Genomic DNA, 12,304 nt, shown 5'->3' on the forward strand with positions numbered 1-12,304 from the left:
CCTTTGCTGTTCCTTATCTATACAAACGATTTGGGAGACAATCTGAGCAGCCGTCTTCGGTTGTTTACAGATGACGCTGTCGTTTATCGACTAATAAAGTCATCAGAAGATCAAAACAAACTGCAAGACGATTTAGAAGAAATATCGCAATGGTGCGAATAGTGGCAGTAGACCTTACATAACGAAAAGTGTGAGGTCATCCACATTAGTGCTAAAAGAAACGCGTTAAACTTCGGTTACAAGATAAATCAGTCTAATCTGAAAGCCGTAAATTCAACTAAATACCCAGGTATTACAATTACGAACAACTGAAATTGGAAGGAACACACAGAAAATGTTGTGGGGAAGGCTAACCAAAGGCTGCGTTTCATTGGCAGGCAACTTAGAAAATGGAACAGATCTACTAAGTACACTGCCTACACTACGCTTGTTCGTCTTCTTTTAGAATACTGTTGCGGGATCCTTACCAGACAGGACTGACGGAATGCATCGAAAAAGTTCAAAGAAAGGCAGCACGTTTTGTATTATCGCGAAATATGGGAGAGAGTGACACAGAAATGATACAGGATTTGGGGTGGACATCATTAAAAGAAAGGCGTTTTTCGTTGCGACGGAATCTTCTCACGAAATTCCAATCACCAATTTTCTCCTCCGAATGCGAAAATATTTTGTTGACTTCGACTTGCATAGGGAGGAACGAGCACCAAGATAAAATAGGGAAATCAGAGCTCGTACAGAAAGATATAGGTGTTCATTCTTTCCACGTGTTATACGAGATTGGAATAATAGAAAATTGTGAAGGTGGTTCGATAAACCCTCTGCCAGGCACTTAAATGTGATTTGCAGAGTATCCATGTAGATGTAGATGTAGATGTAGAGGAGGACACACTGAACTGACTGACAAAATAACACGTAACTCTACAAACTTGGTCCTTTTCAGCTGACCCTAAATACCGACAACGAAACACGGAGCTGCGAAATGGAGTCCTTCGTAACACCTTGGGGTTCGTTTACAGTGTTCAACCTGAAACACACAAATTCCACTCCCGCCATGACCCGTGGCACACTTGCGGTGGGATCCCCGCGCAATCGGAGCTCCGTCGCAGCGCGTAGAGATACGAGGCCGTCCAGGTTGCCGCAGCCCATCTTCCTCCGTGAATCGTTTTATAATGCCCTCTGTAGCATGTCGGCGATCTTCCAGGAAACTTTTTCGCTTCCCGTGGGGAAGTGCCAGAAGCAACGCACTGCCCCTCCCTTAGTGGCACGTCTACCCCATTGTCTCTGCCAATGTGAAGTGGCTTCCTATCACACGTGCGCCTCAAACAAAAACAGAACTACATTTATATCGCACTTTTTATGCTGTCGATTTGACTAAGTTGTTGCAGTCAGTGTTTAGTGCAAGTCTAAAACTCTAAGACTCAAGTTACGTGCACTCTACGCTCCGCGAGTAATCACGCACTGCAGTAGGGTGTCAAGGCACTCTCTTCAAACCACCTTACACGTTTCTCTCTAATTATGGGTTTCAGCAGCGAACACGCGGTTGTGCAAGGATGCTAGACTCGGAGTTAGATAGCTAGAATACTGATGCTGGTCTGTGGTTTCCCATCACCAGAGCTTGCAACATCTACAAACCTCTCCGGAGTATCCCAATGCATGAGGGCTGTAACACTGTTGATGGTGATCCGTCCGCTGATTGGGATCGTTAATGGTTCAAATGGTTCAAATGGTTCAAATGGCTCCAATCACTATGGGACTTAACATCTGAGGTCATCAGTCCACTAGACTTAGAACTACTTAAACCTAACTAACCTAAGGACATCACACACATCCATGCCCGAGGCAGGATTCGAACCTGCGACCGTAGCGGAGTATTATTCCACATATCACATAAATGAAGAGGGTGCTCTAAGTAACATAGCTTTCTCACTTCTCACCACCTTGTATTACGTGGCTACCAATTCAGTTTTTCATCGATATGCATATTGAACATACTGAGTATCCTATTTTACATGATTCGCCCATGCAGCTTCAACACGATACCACAGTTCATCAAGAGTAGTGTGCTGGCGTATTGTGACGAGCCAGTTGCTTGGCCACCATTGACCAGACGTTTTCAGTTGGTGCGAGATCTGGAGAATGTGCTGGCCAGGGCAGCAGTCGAACATTTTCTGTATCCCGAAAGGCCCGTACAGAACCTGCAACATGCGGTCGTGCATTATCCTGCTGAAATGTAGGGTTTAGCAGGGATCGAATGAAGAGTAGAGCCACGGGTCGTAACACATCTGAAATGTAACCTCCACTGTTCAAAGTGCCGTAAATGCGAACAAGAGGTGACGTGTTACCGATGGCATCACATACCATCACGGCGGGTGATACGCCAGTATGGCGATGACGAATACACGTTTGCAACGTGCGTTCACCGCAATGTCGCCAAACACGGATGCCACCATCATGATGCTGTAAAAAGAGCCTGGATTCATCCGAAAAAATGACGTTTTGTCATTCGTGCACCCAGGTTCGTCGTTGAGTATACCATCGCAGGCGCTCCTGTCAATGATGCAGCGTCAAGGGTAATCGCAGTCATGGTCTCCGTGCAGATAGTCCATGCTGCTGCAAACGTCGTCGAACTGTTCGTGCAGATGATTGTAGTCTTGCAAACGTCCCCATCTGTTGACTCAGGGATCGACACGTGGCTGCACGATCCGTTACAGCCACGCGGATAAGACGCCTGTCATCTCGACTGCTACTGATACGAGGCCGTTGGGATCCATTACGGCGTTCCGTATTACCCTCCTGAACCCACCGATTCCATATTCTGCTAACAGTCATTGGATCGCGACCAACGCGATCAGCAATGTCGCGTTACGATAAACCGCAATCGCGATAGGCTACAATCCGACCTTTATCAACGTCGGAAACGTGATGGTACGCATTTCTCCCTACACGAGGCATCACAACAAAGTTTCACCAGGCAACGCCGGTCAACTGCTGTTTGTGTATGAGAAATCGGTTGGAAACTCTCCTCATGTTAGCACGTTGTAGGTGTCGCCACCGGCGCCAACCTTGTGTGAATGCTCAGAAAAGCTAATCACTTGCATATCACAGCATCTTCCTCCTGTCGGTTAAATTTCGCGTCTGTAGCACGTCATCTTCGTGGTGTAGCAATTTTAATGGCCAGTAGTGTAGTAGGTGTACGATGTTTGATTGAAATCGATGCAGTGTCACATATATTTAACGTATTTCACACATTATTTGTACATATATTTCGACTGTATCTCTAGTGTATTTCGCCCGCAGCTCTGTGTTGATGACGTCGTATGTGCTGAACTGTGTGTCGTCAAACGAGACAATTTGGCAGGCGCAGTACAGTCAGTGGCATACTGTGTGAATACTGTCTGTAGAATATGGTTCAAATGGCTCTAAGCACTATTAGAGTTAACATCTGAGGTCATCAGTCCCCTAGATTTAGAACTAGTTAAACCGAACTAATCTAAGGACATCACACACATTCATGGTTCAAATGGCTCTGAGCACTATGCGACTTAACTTCTGAGGTCATCAGTCGCCTAGATCTTAGAACTAATTAAACCTAACTAACCTAAGGACATCACACACATCCATGCCCGAGGCAGGATTCGAACCTGCGACCGTAGCGGTCGCTCGGCTCCAGACTGTAGCGCCTAGGATGGATATGGTGTTATGGGCGCTCAAGTAGCGCCTAGAACCGCAACGCCACTCCGGCCGGCCACACACATTCATGCCCGAGACAGGATTCGAACATGCGACCGTAGCAGCAGCGCGGTTCCTGGCTGAAGCGCCTAGAACCGCTCCGCCGCAGAAGATGTTGGGAATGCAGTTAGTAGTAAATTAATAATAAATTAAAACGTCATACCTGACGCGGCAGTTGTACTGCATAAACAGCGACAATGAACGTTTCATCATTTTATGAGGAATATCAAATGGCTCTGAGCACTATGGGACTTAACATCTGTGGTCATCAGTCCCCTAGAACTTAGAACTACTTAAACCTAACCAACCTAAGGACAGCACACACATCCATACCCGAGGCAGGATTCGAACCTGCGACCGTAGCAGTCGCGCGGTTCCGGACTGAGCGCCTAGAACCGCTAGACCACCGCGGCCGGCTATGGGGAATATCAGCGATAAATAGTTTCGTTAAGGTTTGAAACTATGAGTGAAGTTTATTCCAAGCCTCTAAGTGCTCTCATTCTCAAATTCTGGATGAATAAAGCGTGGCTACTTGCGCGGTGTGGACTACAGCTCTTTTTGACTTCCACCTCCATCCCTTTGATAGGTAGATGGTTCTCACACTCACAACCATTTTTTCCAGAGTGTAAGCGACATGCGTATCAAGGTTGTTTGGAATCGGTCCAGAGGCTAATGTGTAGATAAAAAACTTAACATGGAACTGGCGTGGTACACAATGAATTCATCTGGGGTAATCTAACTAGTCCAATTGGGGTGAGTCGACAAAAAAAAAAAAAAAAAAAAAAATGTGGTAACACAAGAAAAGTGCACACCAGTCATTCAGTCAACAGTCTTCAGTTGAAGGTTTGTATGACTACAATGTACATGAACACAGAGAAGATAGGAATGCTCCTCATCGATCAGTACTGATGTACATGCACCGATATTATAAATAACAAAATGTTATTGCAGTTACTGTTCTGGTCAGTCACATTCGCCATAGTTGAGTTGCATTTCTAACTTGTCGTAGTTGGTGTAGATTTTACTCACACAAATCTTGAAGCGAATAAAAAAGGTATGGAGCTATTCGGGAAAGACATACTGCTGTTTATATCTTCGTAACGAACAAAGACACAAAAAAGGCAATCTCACTGGTTGATGTTGTAGCGTTGCTCTTGGGCGGCGAAAAGAAAAATAATTGTTATTTTTTATTTTTTCTGAAAAATGTCAAAAAGTGAATATTTTGGTGGGCCACTTGGCAACAGAATCTGGGACTGATTATACTATTATAATAGCATACGTTGAGCATTAAATGCCTGAATAAGAGCAGCAGATTGATTTATTTGAGATCGTTCGGAAGAAACATTATCACTTCTGTGCATTTTTATAGTCGCGATGTAGTCATACCCGGAACAACACTAAAGGACCAGAAGATTTATAGACTTTAAAAGAAAATTGAATACTACACAATTAAAAAAAAGAGTTGATTCAGAAATAATAGGACAACGATAATGTTCCTTCTGTCTCCTGCGTTCGGGCCATCAGCGTGATCGTAATTTCTGGTGATGAACTAACACAAAATAATTAACATTCAAGTAAATAAGGAGATGGAAAACATCAAGGTTAATTTACTAAAATAAGCACACTTATCTTTAACACACGTCTTTTTAATGCTACGTTGTTGTTGTTGTGGTCTTCAGTCCCGAGACTGGTTTGATGCAGCTCTCCACGCTACTCTATCCTGTGCAAGCTTCTTCATCTCCCAGTACCTACTGCAGCCTACATCCTTCTGAATCTGCTTAGTGTATTCATCTCTTGGTCACCCTCTACGATTTTTGCCCTCCACGCTGTCCACCAATACTAAATTGGTGATCCCTCGATGTCTCAGAACATGTCCTACCAACCGATCCCCTCTTCTAGTCAAGTTGTGCCACGAGCTCCTCTTCTCCCCAATTCTATTCAATACCTCCTCATTAGTTATGTGATCTACCTATCTAATCTTCAGCATTCTTCTGTAGCACCACATTTCGAAAGCTTCTATTCTCTTCTTGTCTAAACTATTTATCATCCACGTTTCACTTCCATACATGGCTACACTCCATACAAATACTTTAAGAAACGACTTCCTGACATTTAAATCTATACTCGATGTTGACAGATTTCTCTTCTTCAGAAACACTTTCCTTGACATTGCCAGTTTACATTTTACATCCTCTCTACTTCGACCATCATCAGTTATTTTGCTCCCCAAATAGCAAAACTCCTTTACTACTTTAAGTGTCTCATTTCCTAATCTAATTCTCTCTACATCACCCGACTTAATTCAACTACATTCATTATCCTCGTTTTGCTTTTGTTGATGTTCATCTTATACCCTCCTTTCAAGACACTGTCCATTCCGTTCAAGTGCTCTTCCAAGTCCCTTGCTGTCTCTGACAGAATTACAATGTCATCAGCGAACCTCAAAGTTTTTATTTCTTCTCCATGGATTTTATTACCTACTCCGAACTTTTGTTTTGTTTCCTTTATTGCTTGCTCAATATACAGATTGAATAACGTCGGGGATGGGCTACAACCCTGTCTCACTCCCTTCCCAACCACTGCTTCTCCTTCATGCCCCTCGACTCTTATAACTGCCTTCTGCTTTCTGTATAATGCTACGTACATTTTCATATTAAATTACAATAGATGACCATTGTGGTTAAATACTTTATACATAACAGTCAAAATGTCGTCTTGATGCTGTCTGTTCGTAACCAGTTACAAGAAACTACATGTTTTCTGATTGGAAAAATAACAGCATATTCACTCACTATTTTCACATAAAATATCAAATACCGACGCGGAGCGCAGCAAGTCCGCGTCCGCCTTTCATGGAATACAAACAGTAAAAGGTGAGGCGCCCAGTGCCTCATTTGTCTTGAAACAACAGAATTGTTTTTTACATCATTAATCGGTATATGTTCATAGAGATTTACAGACACCGCGCAAGAACGGCAAAGATAAAGAATAATAGATTCTGTCGCTGCTATGCGATCGTTCATTTCTTTTACTTTACAATTGTTCGATAACTTTAGGCCATCAGGCGTTTCCTATTGAGCGTATATTAATGTTTGTGAGGCGAAAATTAGTAATACTACAATGTCCACTGTTAGCTAAAAAATATTGCTTGATAGATTTCGTATTTAGCATGTGGACCAAAAGTTATTGGGATGGTCGAGACAAGTGTGGCACCCTGTTTATCGCTTTCTCATGTGTGTATCTTGCCGAGAGAGCATTACGGTAAAATTAGATAGATACGAGGCATGAAAAGGGGTGGGGGTGGGGGAGGTGGGAAGGGAGGGAGGGGGGGGGGGGGGTAAGCGACGGTGGTACACAAGAACTCTTCACTACATACCTACAGTGACCTGCGAGGTATAGCTGTAGCTGAAGATGCAGGACAAGGAGGAAGCAAGAAACGAATGACAGTGCTTTACAGTAAGACAAGGTGCGCTAGGAGAATGGGGTGTTCGTACTGGGATGGGGATGCTGTACAGTCCTGTGCCAGCCCATAAGGCAGACAGTTGAGATAAGAGCAGAAGGCCGAACCGGAGCCTTTGTTCGCCGGTGGCGCTGCTGCACCCTGCGTGCGGCCAGAGCCGGGGCGAACCGCAACGGCATTCCTGGGCGCGCGGCGAGGCCCGCTGCTGCTGCCGCCGGTGGACGGTGCGTCCACGTGTACAGCGGCGGTGGCGGCCGCGGCCACACCCCGCCAGGCGCCGGGCCCGCGCCGTCGGCTCACCTCTGACCCGCGGTGTTCCGCAAAGGCGCCGCTGGCGGCGGCCCAGCCCGGCGCGCCTGCCGCTGCCAACGGCCAGCTGCGTCTGTATACACGCTGTTCCACAAATCTTGCGACGAACTTCTACGGCAGGTGGGGCCCGTAATAAAGACTGAGAACTGCATAGCATCCCACGGCCGAAAACGTCAGTGGTAGATAAACTAACGGAAAAAATATTGCAACGCCAGAAGATAACTAATATACAGAGTGGTCCATTGATCGTGACCGAGCCAAATATCTCACGAAATTAGCGTCAAACGAAAAAACTACAAAGAACGAAACTCGTCTAGCTTGAATGGGGAAACCAGATGGAGCTATTCTTGGCCTGTTCATGGCGCTGCCATAGGACAAACGACGCGTTTTTTTTTTTTTAATAGGAACCCCCATTTTTATTACATCTTCGTGCAGTACGTAAAGAAATATGAATCTTCTAGTTACACCACTTTTTTCGCTTTGTGATAGATGGCGCTGTGATAGTCACAAACGTATAAGTACGTGGTATCACGTAACATTCCGCCAGTGCGGACGGTATTTGCTTCGTGATACATTACCCGTGTTAAAATTGACCGTTTACCAATTGCGGAAAAGGTCGATATCGTATTGATGTATGGCTATTGTGATAAAAATGCCCAACGGGCGTGTGCTACGTATGCTGCTCGCTATCCTGGACGACATCATCCAAGTGTACGGACCGTTCGCCGGATAGTTACGTTATTTAAGCAAACCGGAAGTGTTCAGCCACATGTGAAACGTCAACCACGACCTGCAACAAATGATGATCAGTTAGGTGGTTTACATCCTGTCGCGGCTAATCTGCACATCAGTAGTCCGCAGCTCGTGGTCGTGCGATAGCGTTCTCGCTTCCCACGCCCGGGTTCCCGGGTTCGATTCCCGGCGGGGTCAGGGATTTTCCATGCCTCGTGATGACTGGGTGTGTGTGATGTCCTTAGGTTAGTTAGGTTTAAGTAGTTTTAAGTTCTAGGGGACTGATGACCATAGATGTTAAGTCCCATAGCGCTCAGAGCCATTTGAACCATTTTTTTTTTTTTTTTTTTTTTTGAACATCAGTAGCAGACAAATTGCGCGAGAATCGGGAATCTCAAAAACGTCGGTGTTGAGAATGCTACATCAACATCGATTGCACCCGTACCATATTTCTATGCACCAGGAATTGCATTGCGACGACTTTGAACGTTGTGTACAGTTCTGTCACTGGGCACAAGAGAAATTACGGGACGATGACAGATTTTTTGCACGCCTTCTGTTTAGCGACGAAGCGTCATTCACCAACGGTAACGTAAAAAAAAAAAGGTTCAAATGGCTCTGAGCACTATGGGACTTAACTTCTAAGGTCATCAGTCCCCTATAACTTAGAACTACTTAAACCCAACTAACCTAAGGACATCACACACATCGATGCCCGAGGCAGGATTCGAACCTGCGGCCGTAGCGCCCGCGCGGTTCCAGACTGTAGCGCCTAGAACCGCTCGGCCAGGTTACGTAAACAGGCATAATATGCACTATTGGGCAACGGAAAATCTACGATGGCTGCAACAAGTGGAACATCAGCGACCTTGGCGGGTTAATGTATGGTGCGGCATTGTGGGAGGAAGGATAATTGGCCCCCATTTTATCGATGGCAATCTAAATGGGGCAATGTATGCTGATTTCCTACGTAATGTCTACCGATGTTACTACAAGATGTTTCTCTGGATGACAGAATGGTGATGTACTTCCAACATGATGGATGTCCGGCACATAGCTCGCCTGCGGTTGAAGCGGTATTGAATAGCATATTTCATGACAGGTTTACTGGTCGTCGAAGCACCGTACCATAGCCCGCACGTTCATCGGATCTGACGTCCCCGAATTTCTTTCTGTGGGCAAATTTGAAGAATATTTGCTATCGGGATCCACCGACATCGCCTGACAACATGCGTCAGCGCATTGTCAATGCATGTGCGAACATTACGGAAGACGAACTACTCGCTGTTGAGAGGAATGTCGTTACACGCTTTGCAAAATGCGTTGAGGTTGACGGACATCATTTTGAGCATTTGTTGCATTAATGTGGTATTTACAGGTAATCACGCTGTAACAGCATGCGTTCTCATAAATAATAAGTTCACAAACGTACGTGTATCACATTGGAATAACCGAAGTATAATGTTCAAACGTCCCTACGTTCTGTATTTTAATTAAAAAAACCTACCTGTTACCAACTGTTCGTCTAAAATTGTAAGCCATATGTTTGTGACTATTACAGCGCCATGTATCACAAAGCGAAAAAAGCGGCCCAACTAAAACATTCACATTTCTTTACGTACTACACGAATATGTAATAAAAATGGGGGTTCCTATTTTTAAAAAACGCAGTTGATATCCGTTTGACCTATGGCAGCGCGATCTAGCGGGCCAACCATAGCGCCATAAGATTTCCCCCTTCAAGCTAGACAAGTTTCGTTCTTTGTAGTTTCTTCGTTTGACCCTTATTTCATGAGATATTTGGCCCGGTCACGATCAATGGACCACCCTGTAGAGTAAAAAAAATTCGGAATAAATTTATCTAGGCAACATATGTAACTCAAATCATTAGCGTTACAAGATACAGCCCAATGCAGGCGCGAGATAAGCCACTGCAAAAGTGAAATGCTGGTACATTAACAATCTGTTTAGCTGCCAGAACGTTGAATGGAAGCACGCAAAAGTGCATGTAATAGCATTGTGTTGTACGGGTGTCGGATGTCTGTTTGCCGGATGGAGTTCCACGCCTGTTTGTCTGTCAGTACAGGAACGGCTAATGCTGCTTGTGAGTGACTCTGGAGTTGTCGTCCGATATGTCCCACATTTGCTCCACTGGAGACAGGCCTGGTGATAGAGCAGGCCAAGGCAACATGTCGTCACTCGTTAGAGCATATCATGTTAAAACAACAGTATGTGGGCGAGCGTTGTTGATTCAAATGGCTCTGAGCACTATGGGACTCAACTTCTGAGGTCATCAGTCCCCTAGAACTTAGAACTACTTAAACCTAACTAACCTACGGACATCACACACAGCCATGCCCGAGGCAGGATTCGAACCTGCGACCGTGGCGGTCGCGCGATTCCAGACTGTAGCGCCTAGAACCTCTCGGCCACCCCGGCCGGCGAGCGTTATTCTATTGCAAAATACCCTCTGGTAGTTCTAAGTTCTAGGGGACTGATGACCTCAGATGTTAAGTCCCATAGTGCTCAGAGCCATTTGAACCAGTTTTTTGTGATGTCAGGTGACCTATGAGGCCACCTCTGCCTATCCAGCGATCAGAAAACACCCTGGTCTAGAACACCTCGCACAGTCTGAACCCACTGTGGCGTCACATCATTGACTGGAATACTCTCTTTCAAATTCTTAAGATGGTAGGGGTAAAATACAGGGAACGACAGACTATTTACGATTTGTACAGAAACTAGATGGCAGTTATAAGAGTCGAGGGGCATGAAAGGGAAGCAGTGTTTGTAAAGGGAGTGAGATATGGTTGTAGCCTATCCCCGATGTTATTCAATCTGTATATTGAGTGGGCAGTAAAGGAAACAAAAGAAAAATTCGGAGTAGGAATTAAAATCCATGGAGAAGAAATGAAAACTTTGAGGTTCGCCGATGATATTGTAATTCTGTCAGAGACAGCAAACTACCTGGAAGAGCAATTCAACGGAATGGACAATGTCTTGAAAGGAGGTTATAAGATGAACATCAACAAAAGCAAAACGAGGATAATGGAATGTAGTCGAGTTAACTCGGGTGATGCTGAGGGAACTAGATTAGGAAATGAGACACTTAGAATAGTAAATGAGTTTTTCTATTTAGGGAACGAAATAACTGATGATCGTCGAAGTAGAGAGGATGTAAAATGTAGACTGGCAATGGCAAGGAAAGCGTTTCTGAAGAAGAGAAATCTGTCAACATCGAGTATAGATTTAAATGTCAGGAAGTCGTTTCTTAAAGTATTTGTATGGAGTGTAGCCATGTATGGAAGTGAAACGTGGATGATAAATAGTTTAGACAAGAAGAGAATAGGAGCTTTCGAAATGTGGTGCTACCGAAGAATGCTGAAGATTAGATGGGTAGATCACATGACTAATGAGGAGGTGTTGAATGGAATTGGGGAGAAGAGAAATTTGTGGCACAACTTGACTAGAAGGAGGGCTCGGTACGTAAGACATGTTCTGAGGCATCAAGGGATCACCAATTTAGTACTGGAGGGCAGCGTGGAGGGTAAAAATCGTAGAGCGAGACCAAGAGATGAATACACTATGAGATTCAGAAGGATGTAGGTTGCCGTAGGTACTGGGAGATGAAGAAGCTTGCACAGGATAGAGTAGCATGGCAAACCAGTCTTACGACTGAAGACCACAACAACAAGAACATACCCCACAATCAGGAACAGCGAGTTTAGTTTAATCCCAGAGCTAAAAAAATTAAAAGTTGGATGTAGTAACGGTGCTCCATAAGGACTGAGGAGGGTAAGAAACACTACAGCCGGAAAGATGTCCTCCTTAAAGGCAAAGGAAACGAAACTTACATACAAACATAAATATCTACTACGCTCGACAAAGTACATAAAACAAGCTAGAAAAGGAGGAATGATTGAAGAGACTAATACTGAACGAAAACAAACAGGAAGTGTTCACACTGCAACACCTGCGTAACTTGGGTGCCATCGTCTTAAGAACACGTTCAAAAATATTTGACATAGTACGAACGATTTCACGTGGCAGATCCTCGCGTTATTGGCCTGGTGT

This window comes from Schistocerca nitens, chromosome 4 (assembly GCF_023898315.1).
Source record: "Schistocerca nitens isolate TAMUIC-IGC-003100 chromosome 4, iqSchNite1.1, whole genome shotgun sequence".
In the NCBI taxonomy this organism is placed as follows: Eukaryota; Metazoa; Arthropoda; class Insecta; order Orthoptera; family Acrididae; genus Schistocerca; species Schistocerca nitens.